Source organism: Nematostella vectensis, chromosome 9 (assembly GCF_932526225.1).
Source record: "Nematostella vectensis chromosome 9, jaNemVect1.1, whole genome shotgun sequence".
Taxonomy (NCBI): Eukaryota; Metazoa; Cnidaria; class Anthozoa; order Actiniaria; family Edwardsiidae; genus Nematostella; species Nematostella vectensis.
Genome location: NC_064042.1, coordinates 17061923 through 17081429, shown reverse-complemented (window position 1 = coordinate 17081429; position 19507 = coordinate 17061923). Strand labels below are relative to the sequence as shown.

The 19507-nt window shown below is 42.7% G+C and overlaps 7 non-coding genes across 7 annotated transcripts; all 7 read left to right on the top strand.

Annotated features, from left to right (window-relative positions):
* The first annotated feature begins 1380 nt into the window (after nt 1-1380).
* Trnam-cau lies at nt 1381-1466 on the top strand. Its single transcript is given in 2 exon segments — nt 1381-1417; nt 1431-1466. It is a non-coding gene; the product is annotated as a tRNA-Met (tRNA).
* A 9231-nt stretch (nt 1467-10697) lies between these two features.
* Nucleotides 10698-10783, top strand: Trnam-cau. Its single transcript is given in 2 exon segments — nt 10698-10734; nt 10748-10783. It is a non-coding gene; the product is annotated as a tRNA-Met (tRNA).
* A 2374-nt stretch (nt 10784-13157) lies between these two features.
* Trnam-cau lies at nt 13158-13243 on the top strand. Its single transcript is given in 2 exon segments — nt 13158-13194; nt 13208-13243. It is a non-coding gene; the product is annotated as a tRNA-Met (tRNA).
* A 1144-nt stretch (nt 13244-14387) lies between these two features.
* Nucleotides 14388-14473, top strand: Trnam-cau. Its single transcript is given in 2 exon segments — nt 14388-14424; nt 14438-14473. It is a non-coding gene; the product is annotated as a tRNA-Met (tRNA).
* Nucleotides 14474-16711: 2238 nt separating this feature from the next.
* Nucleotides 16712-16797, top strand: Trnam-cau. Its single transcript is given in 2 exon segments — nt 16712-16748; nt 16762-16797. It is a non-coding gene; the product is annotated as a tRNA-Met (tRNA).
* A 617-nt stretch (nt 16798-17414) lies between these two features.
* Nucleotides 17415-17500, top strand: Trnam-cau. The gene is given in 2 exon segments: nt 17415-17451; nt 17465-17500. It is a non-coding gene; the product is annotated as a tRNA-Met (tRNA).
* Nucleotides 17501-18468: 968 nt separating this feature from the next.
* On the top strand, nt 18469-18554 carry Trnam-cau. The gene is given in 2 exon segments: nt 18469-18505; nt 18519-18554. It is a non-coding gene; the product is annotated as a tRNA-Met (tRNA).
* The last annotated feature ends 953 nt before the right edge of the window (nt 18555-19507 follow it).

Here is a 19507-nt window from a genome sequence, read left to right as displayed (position 1 = left end):
TCAGTCTCATAATCAAATGTAGAAATCTGAAGGTCGTGAATTCGATCCTCACACGGGACATATTTTTTTCTTTTCAAAACGAATGACTCTATGACCGGTTTGACGAAAACACCACAAACACACATAGAGAAGACACATTTCTCATGTTGGCCTCATTAGCGCAGTAGGCGGCGCGTCAATATCATAATCGAATGTAGAAATCTAAAGGTCGTGAGTTCGATCCTCACAAAGGGCATATTTTTTTTCTTTTGAAAATGAATGACTCTATGAGCGGTTTGACGAAAACACCACAAACACGCATAGAAAAGACGCATTTCTCATGTTGGACTCGTTAGCGCAGTAGGCAGCGCGTCAGTCTCATAATCAAATGTAGAAATCTGAAGGTCGTGAGTTCAATCCTCACACGTGGCATATTTTTTTCTTTTGAAAACGAATGACACTATGACTGGTTTGACGAAAACACCACAAACGAGCATAGAGAAGACACATTTCTCATGTTGGCCTCGTTAGCGCAGTAGGCGGCGCATCAGTATCATAATCGAATGTAGAAATCTGAATGTCGTGAGTTTGATCCTCACACGGGGCATAATTTTTCTTTTGAAAACGAAAGACTCTATGACCGGTTTGACGAAAGCACCACAAACACGCATAGAAAAGTCACATTTCCCATGTAGGCGTCGTTAGCGCAATAGGCAGCGCGTCAGTCTCATAATCAAATCTAGAAATCTGAAGGTCGTGAGTTCGATCCTCACACGTGGCACATTTTTTTTTTCTTTTGAAAACGAATGACTCTATGAGCGGTTTGACAAAAAACACAACAAACACGCATAGAGAAGACACTTTTCTCATGTTGGCCTCGTTAGCGCAGTAGGCAGCGCGTCAGTATCATAATCGAATGTAGAAATCTGAATGTCGTGAGTTCGATCATCACACGGGGCATAATTTTTCTTTTGAAAACGAAAGACTCTATGACCGGTTTGACGAAAGCACCACAAACACGCATAGAAAAGGCACATTTCCCATGTAGGCGTCGTTAGCGCAATAGGCAGCGCGTCAGTCTCATAATCAAATCTAGAAATATGAAGGTCGTGAGTTCGATCCTCACACGTGGCACATTTTTTTTTCTTTTGAAAACGAATGACTCTATGAGCGGTTTGACAAAAAACACAACAAACACGCATAGAGAAGACACTTTTCTCATGTTGGCCTCGTTAGCGCAGTAGGCAGCGCGTCAGTATCATAATCGAATGTAGAAATCTGAATGTCGTGAGTTCGATCCTCAGACGGGGAATATTTTTTTCTTTTGAAAACGAATGACTCTATGACCGGTTTGACGAAAACACCACAAACACGCATAGAGAAGACACATTTCTCATGTTAGCCTCGTTAGCGCAGTAGGCAGCGCGTCAGTCTCATAATCAAATGTAGAAATCTGAAGGTCGTGAGTTCGATCCTCACACGGGACATATTTTTTTCTTTTCAAAACGAATGACTCTATGACCGGTTTGACGAAAACACCACAAACACACATAGAGAAGACACATTTCTCATGTTGGCCTCATTAGCGCAGTAGGCGGCGCGTCAATATCATAATCGAATGTAGAAATCTGAAGGTCGTGAGTTCGATCCTCACACAGGGCATATTTTTTTCTTTTGAAAACGAATGACTCTATGAGCGGTTTGACGAAAACACCACAAACACGCATAGAAAAGACGCATTTCTCATGTTGGACTCGTTAGCGCAGTAGGCAGCGCGTCAGTCTCATAATCAAATGTAGAAATCTGAAGGTCGTGAGTTCAATCCTCACACGTGGCATATTTTTTTCTTGTGAAAACGAATGACTCTATGACCGGTTTGACAAAAAAACACCACAAACACGCATAGAGAAGACACTTTTCTCATGTTGGCCTCGTTTGCGCAGTAGGCAGCGCGTCAGTCTCATAATCGAATGTAGAAATCTGAAGGTCTTGAGTTCGATCCTCACACGGGGCATATTTTTCTCTTTTGAAAACGAATGACTCTATGACCGGTTTGACGAAAACACCACAAACACGCATAGAGAAGACACAGTTCTCATGTTGGCCTCGTTAGCACAGTAGGCGGCGCGTCAGTATCATAATCGAATGTAGAAATCTGAATGTCGTGAGTTCGATCCTCACACGGGGCATAATTTTTCTTTTGAAAACGAAAGACTCTATGACCGGTTTGACGAAAGCACCACAAACACGCATAGAAAAGTCACATTTCCCATGTAGGCGTCGTTAGCGCAATAGGCAGCGCGTCAGTCTCATAATCAAATCTAGAAATCTGAAGGTCGTGAGTTCGATCCTCACACGTGGCACATTTTTTTTTTCTTTTGAAAACGAATGACTCTATGAGCGGTTTGACGAAAACACAACAAACACGCATAGAGAAGACACATTTCTCATGTTGGCCTCGTTAGCGCAGTAGGCGGCGCGTCAGTATCATAATCGAATGTAGAAATCTGAATGTCGTGAGTTCGATCCTCACACGGGGCATAATTTTTCTTTTGAAAACGAAAGACTCTATGACCGGTTTGACGAAAGCACCACAAACACGCATAGAAAAGTCACATTTCCCATGTAGGCGTCGTTAGCGCAATAGGCAGCGCGTCAGTCTCATAATCAAATCTAGAAATCTGAAGGTCGTGAGTTCGATCCTCACACGTGGCACATTTTTTTTTCTTTTGAAAACGAATGACTCTATGAGCGGTTTGACAAAAAACACAACAAACACGCATAGAGAAGACACTTTTCTCATGTTGGCCTCGTTAGCGCAGTAGGCAGCGCGTTAGTATCATAATCGAATGTAGAAATCTGAATGTCGTGAGTTCGATCCTCACACGGGGCATAATTTTTCTTTTGAAAACGAAAGACTCTATGACCGGTTTGACGAAAGCACCACAAACACGCATAGAAAAGGCACATTTCCCATGTAGGCGTCGTTAGCGCAATAGGCAGCGCGTCAGTCTCATAATCAAATCTAGAAATCTGAAGGTCGTGAGTTCGATCCTCACACGTGGCACATTTTTTTTTCTTTTGAAAACGAATGACTCTATGAGCGGTTTGACAAAAAACACAACAAACACGCATAGAGAAGACACTTTTCTCATGTTGGCCTTGTTAGCGCAGTAGGCGGCGCATCAGTATCATAATCGAATGTAGAAATCTGAATGTCGTGAGTTTGATCCTCACACGGGGCATAATTTTTCTTTTGAAAACGAAAGACTCTATGACCGGTTTGACGAAAGCACCACAAACACGCATAGAAAAGTCACATTTCCCATGTAGGCGTCGTTAGCGCAATAGGCAGCGCGTCAGTCTCATAATCAAATCTAGAAATCTGAAGGTCGTGAGTTCGATCCTCACACGTGGCACATTTTTTTTTTCTTTTGAAAACGAATGACTCTATGACCGGTTTGACGAAAGCACCACAAACACGCATAGAAAAGGCACATTTCCCATGTAGGCGTCGTTAGCGCAATAGGCAGCGCGTCAGTCTCATAATCAAATCTAGAAATATGAAGGTCGTGAGTTCGATCCTCACACGTGGCACATTTTTTTTTCTTTTGAAAACGAATGACTCTATGAGCGGTTTGACAAAAAACACAACAAACACGCATAGAGAAGACACTTTTCTCATGTTGGCCTCGTTAGCGCAGTAGGCAGCGCGTCAGTATCATAATCGAATGTAGAAATCTGAATGTCGTGAGTTCGATCCTCAGACGGGGCATATTTTTTTCTTTTGAAAACGAATGACTCTATGAGCGGTTTGACGAAAACACCACAAACATGCATAGAGAAGACACATTTCTCATGTTGGCCTCGTTAGCGCAGTAGGCGGCGCGTCAGTATCATAATCGAATGTAGAAATCTGAATGTCGTGAGTTCGATCCTCACACTGGGCATAATTTTTCTTTTGAAAACGAAAGACTCTATGACCGGTTTGACGAAAGCACCACAAACACGCATAGAAAAGTCACATTTCCCATGTAGGCGTCGTTAGCGCAATAGGCAGCGCGTCAGTCTCATAATCAAATCTAGAAATCTGAAGGTCGTGAGTTCGATCATCACACGGGGCACAATTTTTTTTTTTTTGAAAACGTAAGACTCTATGACCGGTTTGACGAAAACACCACAAACACGAATAGAAAAGACGCATTTCTCATGTTGGCCTTGTTAGCGCAGTAGGCAGCGCGTCAGTATCATAATCGAATATAGAAATCTGAATGTCGTGAGTTCGATCCTCAGACGGGGCATATTTTTTTCTTTTGAAAACGAATGACTCTATGACCGGTTTGACGAAAACACCACAAACACGCATAGAGAAGACACATTTCTCATGTTAGCCTCGTTAGCGCAGTAGGCAGCGCGTCAGTCTCATGATCAAATGTAGAAATCTGAAGGTCATGAGTTCGATCCTCACACGGGGCATATTTTTTTTTCTTTTGAAAACGAATGACTCTATGACCGTTTTGACGAAAACAATACAAACACGCATAGAGAAGACACTTTTCTCAGGTTGGCCTCGCTAGCGCAGTAGGCAGCGGTTCAGTCTCATAATCGAATGTAGAAATCTGAAGGTCTTGAGTTCGATCCTCACACGGGGCATATTTTTTTTCTTTTGAAAACGAATGACTCTATGAGCGGTTTGACGAAAACAATACAAACACGCATAGAGAAGACACTTTTCTCAGGTTGGCCTCGCTAGCGCAGTAGGCGGCGCGTCAGTATCATAATCGAATGTAGAAATCTGAATGTCGTGAGTTCGATCCTCACACGGGGCATAATTTTTCTTTTGAAAACGAAAGACTCTATGACCGGTTTGACGAAAGCACCACAAACACGCATAGAAAAGTCACATTTCCCATGTAGGCGTCGTTAGCGCAATAGGCAGCGCGTCAGTCTCATAATCAAATCTAGAAATCTGAAGGTCGTGAGTTCGATCCTCACACGTGGCACATTTTTTTTTTCTTTTGAAAACGAATGACTCTATGAGCGGTTTGACGAAAACACAACAAACACGCATAGAGAAGACACATTTCTCATGTTGGCCTCGTTAGCGCAGTAGGCGGCGCGTCAGTATCATAATCGAATGTAGAAATCTGAATGTCGTGAGTTCGATCCTCACACGGGGCATAATTTTTCTTTTGAAAACGAAAGACTCTATGACCGGTTTGACGAAAGCACCACAAACACGCATAGAAAAGTCACATTTCCCATGTAGGCGTCGTTAGCGCAATAGGCAGCGCGTCAGTCTCATAATCAAATCTAGAAATCTGAAGGTCGTGAGTTCGATCCTCACACGTGGCACATTTTTTTTTCTTTTGAAAACGAATGACTCTATGAGCGGTTTGACAAAAAACACAACAAACACGCATAGAGAAGACACTTTTCTCATGTTGCCCTCGTTAGCGCAGTAGGCAGCGCGTTAGTATCATAATCGAATGTAGAAATCTGAATGTCGTGAGTTCGATCCTCACACGGGGCATAATTTTTCTTTTGAAAACGAAAGACTCTATGACCGGTTTGACGAAAGCACCACAAACACGCATAGAAAAGTCACATTTCCCATGTAGGCGTCGTTAGCGCAATAGGCAGCGCGTCAGTCTCATAATCAAATCTAGAAATCTGAAGGTCGTGAGTTCGATCCTCACACGTGACACATTTTTTTTTCTTTTGAAAACGAATGACTCTATGAGCGGTTTGACAAAAAACACAACAAACACGCATAGAGAAGACACTTTTCTCATGTTGGCCTTGTTAGCGCAGAGGCAGCGCGTCAGTATCATAATCGAATGTAGAAATCTGAATGTCGTGAGTTCGATCCTCAGACGGGGCATATTTTTTTCTTTTGAAAACGAATGACTCTATGACCGGTTTGACGAAAACACCACAAACACGCATAGAGAAGACACATTTCTCATGTCAGCCTCGTTAGCGCAGTAGGCAGCGCGTCAGTCTCATAATCAAATGTAGAAATCTGAAGGTCGTGAATTCGATCCTCACACGGGACATATTTTTTTCTTTTCAAAACGAATGACTCTATGACCGGTTTGACGAAAACACCACAAACACACATAGAGAAGACACATTTCTCATGTTGGCCTAATTAGCGCAGTAGGCGGCGCGTCAATATCATAATCGAATGTAGAAATCTAAAGGTCGTGAGTTCGATCCTCACAAAGGGCATATTTTTTTTCTTTTGAAAATGAATGACTCTATGAGCGGTTTGACGAAAACACCACAAACACGCATAGAAAAGACGCATTTCTCATGTTGGACTCGTTAGCGCAGTAGGCAGCGCGTCAGTCTCATAATCAAATGTAGAAATCTGAAGGTCGTGAGTTCAATCCTCACACGTGGCATATTTTTTTCTTTTGAAAACGAATGACACTATGACTGGTTTGACGAAAACACCACAAACGAGCATAGAGAAGACACATTTCTCATGTTGGCCTCGTTAGCGCAGTAGGCGGCGCATCAGTATCATAATCGAATGTAGAAATCTGAATGTCGTGAGTTTGATCCTCACACGGGGCATAATTTTTCTTTTGAAAACGAAAGACTCTATGACCGGTTTGACGAAAGCACCACAAACACGCATAGAAAAGTCACATTTCCCATGTAGGCGTCGTTAGCGCAATAGGCAGCGCGTCAGTCTCATAATCAAATCTAGAAATCTGAAGGTCGTGAGTTCGATCCTCACACGTGGCACATTTTTTTTTTCTTTTGAAAACAAATGACTCTATGACCGGTTTGACGAAAGCACCACAAACACGCATAGAAAAGGCACATTTCCCATGTAGGCGTCGTTAGCGCAATAGGCAGCGCGTCAGTCTCATAATCAAATCTAGAAATATGAAGGTCGTGAGTTCGATCCTCACACGTGGCACATTTTTTTTTCTTTTGAAAACGAATGACTCTATGAGCGGTTTGACAAAAAACACAACAAACACGCATAGAGAAGACACTTTTCTCATGTTGGCCTCGTTAGCGCAGTAGGCAGCGCGTCAGTATCATAATCGAATGTAGAAATCTGAATGTCGTGAGTTCGATCCTCAGACGGGGCATATTTTTTTCTTTTGAAAACGAATAACTCTATGACCTGTTTGTCGAAAACACCACAAACACGCATAGAGAAGACACATTTCTCATGTTGGCCTCGTTAGCGCAGTAGGCGGCGCGTCAGTATCATAATCGAATGTAGAAATCTGAATGTCGTGAGTTCGATCCTCACACGGGGCATAATTTTTCTTTTGAAAACGAAAGACTCTATGACCGGTTTGACGAAAGCACCACAAACACGCATAGAAAAGTCACATTTCCCATGTAGGCGTCGTTAGCGCAATAGGCAGCGCGTCAGTCTCATAATCAAATCTAGAAATCTGAAGGTCGTGAGTTCGATCATCACACGGGGCACAATTTTTTTTTTTTTGAAAACGTAAGACTCTATGACCGGTTTGACGAAAACACCACAAACACAAATAGAAAAGACGCATTTCTCATGTTGGCCTTGTTAGCGCAGTAGGCAGCGCGTCAGTATCATAATCGAATATAGAAATCTGAATGTCGTGAGTTCGATCCTCAGACGGGGCATATTTTTTTCTTTTGAAAACGAATGACTCTATGACCGGTTTGACGAAAACACCACAAACACGCATAGAGAAGACACATTTCTCATGTTAGCCTCGTTAGCGCAGTAGGCAGCGCGTCAGTCTCATGATCAAATGTAGAAATCTGAAGGTCATGAGTTCGATCCTCACACGGGGCATATTTTTTTCTTTTGAAAACGAATGACTCTATGACCGTTTTGACGAAAACAATACAAACACGCATAGAGAAGACACTTTTCTCAGGTTGGCCTCGCTAGCGCAGTAGGCAGCGGTTCAGTCTCATAATCGAATGTAGAAATCTGAAGGTCTTGAGTTCGAACCTCACACGGGGCATATTTTTTTTCTTTTGAAAACGAATGACTCTATGACCGGTTTGACGAAAACACCACAAACACGCATAGAGAAGACACAGTTCTCATGTTGGCCTCGTTAGCACAGTAGGCGGCGCGTCAGTATCATAATCGAATGTAGAAATCTGAATGTCGTGAGTTCGATCCTCACACGGGGCATAATTTTTCTTTTGAAAACGAAAGACTCTATGACCGGTTTGACGAAAGCACCACAAACACGCATAGAAAAGTCACATTTCCCATGTAGGCGTCGTTAGCGCAATAGGCAGCGCGTCAGTCTCATAATCAAATCTAGAAATCTGAAGGTCGTGAGTTCGATCCTCACACGTGGCACATTTTTTTTTCTTTTGAAAACGAATGACTCTATGAGCGGTTTGACGAAAACACAACAAACACGCATAGAGAAGACACATTTCTCATGTTGGCCTCGTTAGCGCAGTAGGCAGCGCGTCAGTATCATAATCGAATGTAGAAATCTGAATGTCGTGAGTTCGATCCTCACACGGGGCATAATTTTTCTTTTGAAAACGAAAGACTCTATGACCGGTTTGACGAAAGCACCACAAACACGCATAGAAAAGTCACATTTCCCATGTAGGCGTCGTTAGCGCAATAGGCAGCGCGTCAGTCTCATAATCAAATCTAGAAATCTGAAGGTCGTGAGTTCGATCCTCACACGTGGCACATTTTTTTTTCTTTTGAAAACGAATGACTCTATGAGCGGTTTGACAAAAAACACAACAAACACGCATAGAGAAGACACTTTTCTCATGTTGGCCTCGTTAGCGCAGTAGGCAGCGCGTTAGTATCATAATCGAATGTAGAAATCTGAATGTCGTGAGTTCGATCCTCACACGGGGCATAATTTTTCTTTTGAAAACGAAAGACTCTATGACCGGTTTGACGAAAGCACCACAAACACGCATAGAAAAGTCACATTTCCCATGTAGGCGTCGTTAGCGCAATAGGCAGCGCGTCAGTCTCATAATCAAATCTAGAAATCTGAAGGTCGTGAGTTCGATCCTCACACGTGGCACATTTTTTTTTTCTTTTGAAAACGAATGACTCTATGAGCGGTTTGACAAAAAACACAACAAACACGCATAGAGAAGACACTTTTCTCATGTTGGCCTTGTTAGCGCAGTAGGCAGCGCGTCAGTATCATAATCGAATGTAGAAATCTGAATGTCGTGAGTTCGATCCTCAGACGGGGCATATTTTTTTCTTTTGAAAACGAATGACTCTATGACCGGTTTGACGAAAACACCACAAACACGCATAGAGAAGACACATTTCTCATGTCAGCCTCGTTAGCGCAGTAGGCAGCGCGTCAGTCTCATAATCAAATGTAGAAATCTGAAGGTCGTGAATTCGATCCTCACACGGGACATATTTTTTTCTTTTCAAAACGAATGACTCTATGACCGGTTTGACGAAAACACCACAAACACACATAGAGAAGACACATTTCTCATGTTGGCCTCATTAGCGCAGTAGGCGGCGCGTCAATATCATAATCGAATGTAGAAATCTAAAGGTCGTGAGTTCGATCCTCACAAAGGGCATATTTTTTTTCTTTTGAAAATGAATGACTCTATGAGCGGTTTGACGAAAACACCACAAACACGCATAGAAAAGACGCATTTCTCATGTTGGACTCGTTAGCGCAGTAGGCAGCGCGTCAGTCTCATAATCAAATGTAGAAATCTGAAGGTCGTGAGTTCAATCCTCACACGTGGCATATTTTTTTCTTTTGAAAACGAATGACACTATGACTGGTTTGACGAAAACACCACAAACGAGCATAGAGAAGACACATTTCTCATGTTGGCCTCGTTAGCGCAGTAGGCGGCGCATCAGTATCATAATCGAATGTAGAAATCTGAATGTCGTGAGTTTGATCCTCACACGGGGCATAATTTTTCTTTTGAAAACGAAAGACTCTATGACCGGTTTGACGAAAGCACCACAAACACGCATAGAAAAGTCACATTTCCCATGTAGGCGTCGTTAGCGCAATAGGCAGCGCGTCAGTCTCATAATCAAATCTAGAAATCTGAAGGTCGTGAGTTCGATCCTCACACGTGGCACATTTTTTTTTTCTTTTGAAAACGAATGACTCTATGAGCGGTTTGACAAAAAACACAACAAACACGCATAGAGAAGACACTTTTCTCATGTTGGCCTCGTTAGCGCAGTAGGCAGCGCGTCAGTATCATAATCGAATGTAGAAATCTGAATGTCGTGAGTTCGATCATCACACGGGGCATAATTTTTCTTTTGAAAACGAAAGACTCTATGACCGGTTTGACGAAAGCACCACAAACACGCATAGAAAAGGCACATTTCCCATGTAGGCGTCGTTAGCGCAATAGGCAGCGCGTCAGTCTCATAATCAAATCTAGAAATATGAAGGTCGTGAGTTCGATCCTCACACGTGGCACATTTTTTTTTCTTTTGAAAACGAATGACTCTATGAGCGGTTTGACAAAAAACACAACAAACACGCATAGAGAAGACACTTTTCTCATGTTGGCCTCGTTAGCGCAGTAGGCAGCGCGTCAGTATCATAATCGAATGTAGAAATCTGAATGTCGTGAGTTCGATCCTCAGACGGGGAATATTTTTTTCTTTTGAAAACGAATGACTCTATGACCGGTTTGACGAAAACACCACAAACACGCATAGAGAAGACACATTTCTCATGTTAGCCTCGTTAGCGCAGTAGGCAGCGCGTCAGTCTCATAATCAAATGTAGAAATCTGAAGGTCGTGAGTTCGATCCTCACACGGGACATATTTTTTTCTTTTCAAAACGAATGACTCTATGACCGGTTTGACGAAAACACCACAAACACACATAGAGAAGACACATTTCTCATGTTGGCCTCATTAGCGCAGTAGGCGGCGCGTCAATATCATAATCGAATGTAGAAATCTGAAGGTCGTGAGTTCGATCCTCACACAGGGCATATTTTTTTCTTTTGAAAACGAATGACTCTATGAGCGGTTTGACGAAAACACCACAAACACGCATAGAAAAGACGCATTTCTCATGTTGGACTCGTTAGCGCAGTAGGCAGCGCGTCAGTCTCATAATCAAATGTAGAAATCTGAAGGTCGTGAGTTCAATCCTCACACGTGGCATATTTTTTTCTTGTGAAAACGAATGACTCTATGACCGGTTTGACAAAAAAACACCACAAACACGCATAGAGAAGACACTTTTCTCATGTTGGCCTCGTTTGCGCAGTAGGCAGCGCGTCAGTCTCATAATCGAATGTAGAAATCTGAAGGTCTTGAGTTCGATCCTCACACGGGGCATATTTTTCTCTTTTGAAAACGAATGACTCTATGACCGGTTTGACGAAAACACCACAAACACGCATAGAGAAGACACAGTTCTCATGTTGGCCTCGTTAGCACAGTAGGCGGCGCGTCAGTATCATAATCGAATGTAGAAATCTGAATGTCGTGAGTTCGATCCTCACACGGGGCATAATTTTTCTTTTGAAAACGAAAGACTCTATGACCGGTTTGACGAAAGCACCACAAACACGCATAGAAAAGTCACATTTCCCATGTAGGCGTCGTTAGCGCAATAGGCAGCGCGTCAGTCTCATAATCAAATCTAGAAATCTGAAGGTCGTGAGTTCGATCCTCACACGTGGCACATTTTTTTTTTCTTTTGAAAACGAATGACTCTATGAGCGGTTTGACGAAAACACAACAAACACGCATAGAGAAGACACATTTCTCATGTTGGCCTCGTTAGCGCAGTAGGCGGCGCGTCAGTATCATAATCGAATGTAGAAATCTGAATGTCGTGAGTTCGATCCTCACACGGGGCATAATTTTTCTTTTGAAAACGAAAGACTCTATGACCGGTTTGACGAAAGCACCACAAACACGCATAGAAAAGTCACATTTCCCATGTAGGCGTCGTTAGCGCAATAGGCAGCGCGTCAGTCTCATAATCAAATCTAGAAATCTGAAGGTCGTGAGTTCGATCCTCACACGTGGCACATTTTTTTTTCTTTTGAAAACGAATGACTCTATGAGCGGTTTGACAAAAAACACAACAAACACGCATAGAGAAGACACTTTTCTCATGTTGGCCTCGTTAGCGCAGTAGGCAGCGCGTTAGTATCATAATCGAATGTAGAAATCTGAATGTCGTGAGTTCGATCCTCACACGGGGCATAATTTTTCTTTTGAAAACGAAAGACTCTATGACCGGTTTGACGAAAGCACCACAAACACGCATAGAAAAGGCACATTTCCCATGTAGGCGTCGTTAGCGCAATAGGCAGCGCGTCAGTCTCATAATCAAATCTAGAAATCTGAAGGTCGTGAGTTCGATCCTCACACGTGGCACATTTTTTTTTCTTTTGAAAACGAATGACTCTATGAGCGGTTTGACAAAAAACACAACAAACACGCATAGAGAAGACACTTTTCTCATGTTGGCCTTGTTAGCGCAGTAGGCAGCGCGTCAGTATCATAATCGAATGTAGAAATCTGAATGTCGTGAGTTCGATCCTCAGACGGGGCATATTTTTTTCTTTTGAAAACGAATGACTCTATGACCGGTTTGACGAAAACACCACAAACACGCATAGAGAAGACACTTTTCTCATGTTGGCCTCGTTAGCGCAGTAGGCAGCGCGTCAGTATCATAATCGAATGTAGAAATCTGAATGTCGTGAGTTCGATCCTCACACGGGGCATAATTTTTCTTTTGAAAACGAAAGACTCTATGACCGGTTTGACGAAAGCACCACAAACACGCATAGAAAAGGCACATTTCCCATGTAGGCGTCGTTAGCGCAATAGGCAGCGCGTCAGTCTCATAATCAAATCTAGAAATATGAAGGTCGTGAGTTCGATCCTCACACGTGGCACATTTTTTTTTCTTTTGAAAACGAATGACTCTATGAGCGGTTTGACAAAAAACACAACAAACACGCATAGAGAAGACACTTTTCTCATGTTGGCCTCGTTAGCGCAGTAGGCAGCGCGTCAGTATCATAATCGAATGTAGAAATCTGAATGTCGTGAGTTCGATCCTCAGACGGGGCATATTTTTTTCTTTTGAAAACGAATGACTCTATGACCGGTTTGACGAAAACACCACAAACACGCATAGAGAAGACACATTTCTCATGTTAGCCTCGTTAGCGCAGTAGGCAGCGCGTCAGTCTCATAATCAAATGTAGAAATCTGAAGGTCGTGAGTTCGATCCTCACACGGGACATATTTTTTTCTTTTCAAAACGAATGACTCTATGACCGGTTTGACGAAAACACCACAAACACACATAGAGAAGACACATTTCTCATGTTGGCCTCATTAGCGCAGTAGGCGGCGCGTCAATATCATAATCGAATGTAGAAATCTGAAGGTCGTGAGTTCGATCCTCACACAGGGCATATTTTTTTTCTTTTGAAAACGAATGACTCTATGAGCGGTTTGACGAAAACACCACAAACACGCATAGAAAAGACGCATTTCTCATGTTGGACTCGTTAGCGCAGTAGGCAGCGCGTCAGTCTCATAATCAAATGTAGAAATCTGAAGGTCGTGAGTTCAATCCTCACACGTGGCATATTTTTTTCTTTTGAAAACGAATGACTCTATGACCGGTTTGACAAAAAAACACCACAAACACGCAAAGAGAAGACACTTTTCTCATGTTGGCCTTGTTTGCGCAGTAGGCAGCGCGTCAGTCTCATAATCGAATGTAGAAATCTGAAGGTCTTGAGTTCGATCCTCACACTGGGCATATTTTTCTCTTTTGAAAACGAATGACTCTATGACCGGTTTGACGAAAACACCACAAACACGCATAGAGAAGACACAGTTCTCATGTTGGCCTCGTTAGCACAGTAGGCGGCGCGTCAGTATCATAATCGAATGTAGAAATCTGAATGTCGTGAGTTCGATCCTCACACGGGGCATAATTTTTCATTTGAAAACGAAAGACTCTATGACCGGTTTGACGAAAGCACCACAAACACGCATAGAAAAGTCACATTTCCCATGTAGGCGTCGTTAGCGCAATAGGCAGCGCGTCAGTCTCATAATCAAATCTAGAAATCTGAAGGTCGTGAGTTCGATCCTCACACGTGGCACATTTTTTTTTCTTTTGAAAACGAATGACTCTATGAGCGGTTTGACAAAAAACACAACAAACACGCATAGAGAAGACACTTTTCTCATGTTGGCCTCGTTAGCGCAGTAGGCAGCGCGTCAGTATCATAATCGAATGTAGAAATCTGAATGTCGTGAGTTCGATCCTCAGACGGGGCATATTTTTTTCTTTTGAAAACGAATGACTCTATGACCGGTTTGACGAAAACACCACAAACACGCATAGAGAAGACACATTTCTCATGTTAGCCTCGTTAGCGCAGTAGGCAGCGCGTCAGTCTCATAATCAAATGTAGAAATCTGAAGGTCGTGAGTTCGATCCTCACACGGGACATATTTTTTTCTTTTCAAAACGAATGACTCTATGACCGGTTTGACGAAAACACCACAAACACACATAGAGAAGACACATTTCTCATGTTGGCCTCATTAGCGCAGTAGGCGGCGCGTCAATATCATAATCGAATGTAGAAATCTGAAGGTCGTGAGTTCGATCCTCACACAGGGCATATTTTTTTTCTTTTGAAAACGAATGACTCTATGAGCGGTTTGACGAAAACACCACAAACACGCATAGAAAAGACGCATTTCTCATGTTGGACTCGTTAGCGCAGTAGGCAGCGCGTCAGTCTCATAATCAAATGTAGAAATCTGAAGGTCGTGAGTTCAATCCTCACACGTGGCATATTTTTTTCTTTTGAAAACGAATGACTCTATGACCGGTTTGACAAAAAAACACCACAAACACGCATAGAGAAGACACTTTTCTCATGTTGGCCTTGTTTGCGCAGTAGGCAGCGCGTCAGTCTCATAATCAAATGTAGAAATCTGAAGGTCTTGAGTTCGATCCTCACACTGGGCATATTTTTCTCTTTTGAAAACGAATGACTCTATGACCGGTTTGACGAAAACACCACAAACACGCATAGAGAAGACACAGTTCTCATGTTGGCCTCGTTAGCACAGTAGGCGGCGCGTCAGTATCATAATCGAATGTAGAAATCTGAATGTCGTGAGTTCGATCCTCACACGGGGCATAATTTTTCATTTGAAAACGAAAGACTTTATGACCGGTTTGACGAAAGCACCACAAACACGCATAGAAAAGTCACATTTCCCATGTAGGCGTCGTTAGCGCAATAGGCAGCGCGTCAGTCTCATAATCAAATCTAGAAATCTGAAGGTCGTGAGTTCGCTCCTCACACGTGGCACATTTTTTTTTCTTTTGAAAACGAATGACTCTATGAGCGGTTTGACGAAAACACAACAAACACGCATAGAGAAGACACATTTCTCATGTTGGCCTCGTTAGCGCAGTAGGCGGCGCGTCAGTATCATAATCGAATGTAGAAATCTGAAGGTCGTGAGTTCGATCCTCACACGTGGCACATTTTTTTTTCTTTTGAAAACGAATGACTCTATGAGCGGTTTGACAAAAAACACAACAAACACGCATAGAGAAGACACTTTTCTCATGTTGGCGTCGTTAGCGCAGTAGGCAGACACTTTTCTCATGTTGGCCTCGTTAGCGCAGTAGGCAGCGCGTTAGTATCATAATCGAATGTAGAAATCTGAATGTCGTGAGTTCGATCCTCACACGGGGCATAATTTTTCTTTTGAAAACGAAAGACTCTATGACCGGTTTGACGAAAGCACCACAAACACGCATAGAAAAGGCACATTTCCCATGTAGGCGTCGTTAGCGCAATAGGCAGCGCGTCAGTCTCATAATCAAATCTAGAAATCTGAAGGTCGTGAGTTCGATCCTCACACGTGGCACATTTTTTTTTCTTTTGAAAACGAATGACTCTATGAGCGGTTTGACAAAAAACACAACAAACACGCATAGAGAAGACACTTTTCTCATGTTGGCCTTGTTAGCGCAGTAGGCAGCGCGTCAGTATCATAATCGAATGTAGAAATCTGAATGTCGTGAGTTCGATCCTCAGACGGGGCATATTTTTTTCTTTTGAAAACGAATGACTCTATGACCGGTTTGACGAAAACACCACAAACACGCATAGAGAAGACACTTTTCTCATGTTGGCCTCGTTAGCGCAGTAGGCAGCGCGTCAGTATCATAATCGAATGTAGAAATCTGAATGTCGTGAGTTCGATCCTCACACGGGGCATAATTTTTCTTTTGAAAACGAAAGACTCTATGACCGGTTTGACGAAATCACCACAAACACGCATAGAAAAGGCACATTTCCCATGTAGGCGTCGTTAGCGCAATAGGCAGCGCGTAAGTCTCATAATCAAATCTAGAAATATGAAGGTCGTGATTTCGATCCTCACACGTGGCACATTTTTTTTCTTTTGAAAACGAATGACTCTATGAGCGGTTTGACAAAAAACACAACAAACACGCATAAAGAAGACACTTTTCTCATGTTGGCCTCGTTAGCGCAGTAGGCAGCGCGTCAGTATCATAATCGAATGTAGAAATCTGAATGTCGTGAGTTCGATCCTCAGACGGGGCATATTTTTTTCTTTTGAAAACGAATGACTCTATGACCGGTTTGACGAAAACACCACAAACACGCATAGAGAAGACACATTTCTCATGTTAGCCTCGTTAGCGCAGTAGGCAGCGCGTCAGTCTCATAATCAAATGTAGAAATCTGAAGGTCGTGAGTTCGATCCTCACACGGGACATATTTTTTTCTTTTCAAAACGAATGACTCTATGACCGGTTTGACGAAAACACCACAAACACACATAGAGAAGACACATTTCTCATGTTGGCCTCATTAGCGCAGTAGGCGGCGCGTCAATATCATAATCGAATGTAGAAATCTGAAGGTCGTGAGTTCGATCCTCACACAGGGCATATTTTTTTTCTTTTGAAAACGAATGACTCTATGAGCGGTTTGACGAAAACACCACAAACACGCATAGAAAAGACGCATTTCTCATGTTGGACTCGTTAGCGCAGTAGGCAGCGCGTCAGTCTCATAATCAAATGTAGAAATCTGAAGGTCGTGAGTTCAATCCTCACACGTGGCATATTTTTTTCTTTTGAAAACGAATGACTCTATGACCGGTTTGACAAAAAAACACCACAAACACGCATAGAGAAGACACTTTTCTCATGTTGGCCTCGTTTGCGCAGTAGGCAGCGCGTCAGTCTCATAATCGAATGTAGAAATCTGAAGGTCTTGAGTTCGATCCTCACACGGGGCATATTTTTCTCTTTTGAAAACGAATGACTCTATGAGCGTTTTGACGAAAACACCACAAACACGCATAGAAATGACGCATTTCTCATGTTGGCCTCGTTAGCGCAGTAGGCAGCGCGTCAGTCTCATAATCAAATGTAGAAATCTGAAGGTCGTGAGTTCGATCCTCACACGGGGCATATTTTTTTCTTTTGAAAACGAATGACTTTATGACTGGTTTGACGAAAACACCACAAACACGCATAGAAAAGACGCATTTCTCATGTTGGCCTCGTTAGCGCAGTAGGCAGCGCGTCAGTATCATAATCGAATGTAGAAATCTGAATGTCGTGAGTTTGATCCTCACACGGGGCATAATTTTTCTTTTGAAAACGAAAGACTCTATGACCGGTTTGACGAAAGCACCACAAACACGCATAGAAAAGTCACATTTCCCATGTAGGCGTCGTTAGCGCAATAGGCAGCGCGTCAGTCTCATAATCAAATCTAGAAATCTGAAGGTCGTGAGTTCGATCCTCACACGTGGCACATTTTTTTTTCTTTTGAAAACGAATGACTCTATGAGCGGTTTGACAAAAAACACAACAAACACGCATAGAGAAGACACTTTTCTCATGTTGGCCTCGTTAGCGCAGTAGGCAGCGCGTCATTATCATAATCGAATGTAGAAATCTGAATGTCGTGAGTTCGATCCTCACACGGGGCATAATTTTTCTTTTGAAAACGAAAGACTCTATGACCGGTTTGACGAAAGCACCACAAACACGCATAGAAAAGGCACATTTCCCATGTAGGCGTCGTTAGCGCAATAGGCAGCGCGTCAGTCTCATAATCAAATCTAGAAATATGAAGGTCGTGAGTTCGATCCTCACACGTGGCACATTTTTTTTTCTTTTGAAAACGAATGACTCTATGAGCGGTTTGACAAAAAACACAACAAACACGCATAGAGAAGACACTTTTCTCATGTTGGCCTCGTTAGCGCAGTAGGCAGCGCGTCAGTATCATAATCGAATGTAGAAATCTGAATGTCGTGAGTTCGATCCTCAGACGGGGCATATTTTTTTCTTTTGAAAACGAATGACTCTATGACCGGTTTGACGAAAACACCACAAACACGCATAGAGAAGACACATTTCTCATGTTAGCCTCGTTAGCGCAGTAGGCAGCGCGTCAGTCTCATAATCAAATGTAGAAATCTGAAGGTCGTGAGTTCGATCCTCACACGGGACATATTTTTTTTCTTTTCAAAACGAATGACTCTATGACCGGTTTGACGAAAACACCACAAACACACATAGAGAAGACACATTTCTCATGTTGGCCTCATTAGCGCAGTAGGCGGCGCGTCAATATCATAATCGAATGTAGAAATCTGAAGGTCGTGAGTTCGATCCTCACACAGGGCATATTTTTTTTCTTTTGAAAACGAATGACTCTATGAGCGGTTTGACGAAAACACCACAAACACGCATAGAAAAGACGCATTTCTCATGTTGGACACGTTAGCGCAGTAGGCAGCGCGTCAGTCTCATAATCAAATGTAGAAATCTGAAGGTCGTGAGTTCAATCCTCACACGTGGCATATTTTTTTCTTTTGAAAACGAATGACTCTATGACCGGTTTGACAAAAAAACACCACAAACACGCATAGAGAAGACACTTTTCTTATGTTGGCCTCGTTTGCGCAGTAGGCAGCGCGTCAGTCTCATAATCGAATGTAGAAATCTGAAGGTCTTGAGTTCGATCCTCACACGGGGCATATTTTTCTCTTTTGAAAACGAATGACTCTATGAGCGGTTTGACGAAAACACCACAAACACGCATAGAAAAGACGCATTTCTCATGTTGGACTCGTTAGCGCAGTAGGCAGCGCGTCAGTCTCATAATCAAATGTAGAAATCTGAAGGTCGTGAGTTCAATCCTCACACGTGGCATATTTTTTTCTTTTGAAAACGAATGACTCTATGACCGGTTTGACAAAAAAACACCACAAACACGCATAGAGAAGACACTTTTCTCATGTTGGCCTTGTTTGCGCAGTAGGCAGCGCGTCAGTCTCATAATCAAATGTAGAAATCTGAAGGTCTTGAGTTCGATCCTCACACTGGGCATATTTTTCTCTTTTGAAAACGAATGACTCTATGACCGGTTTGACGAAAACACCACAAACACGCATAGAGAAG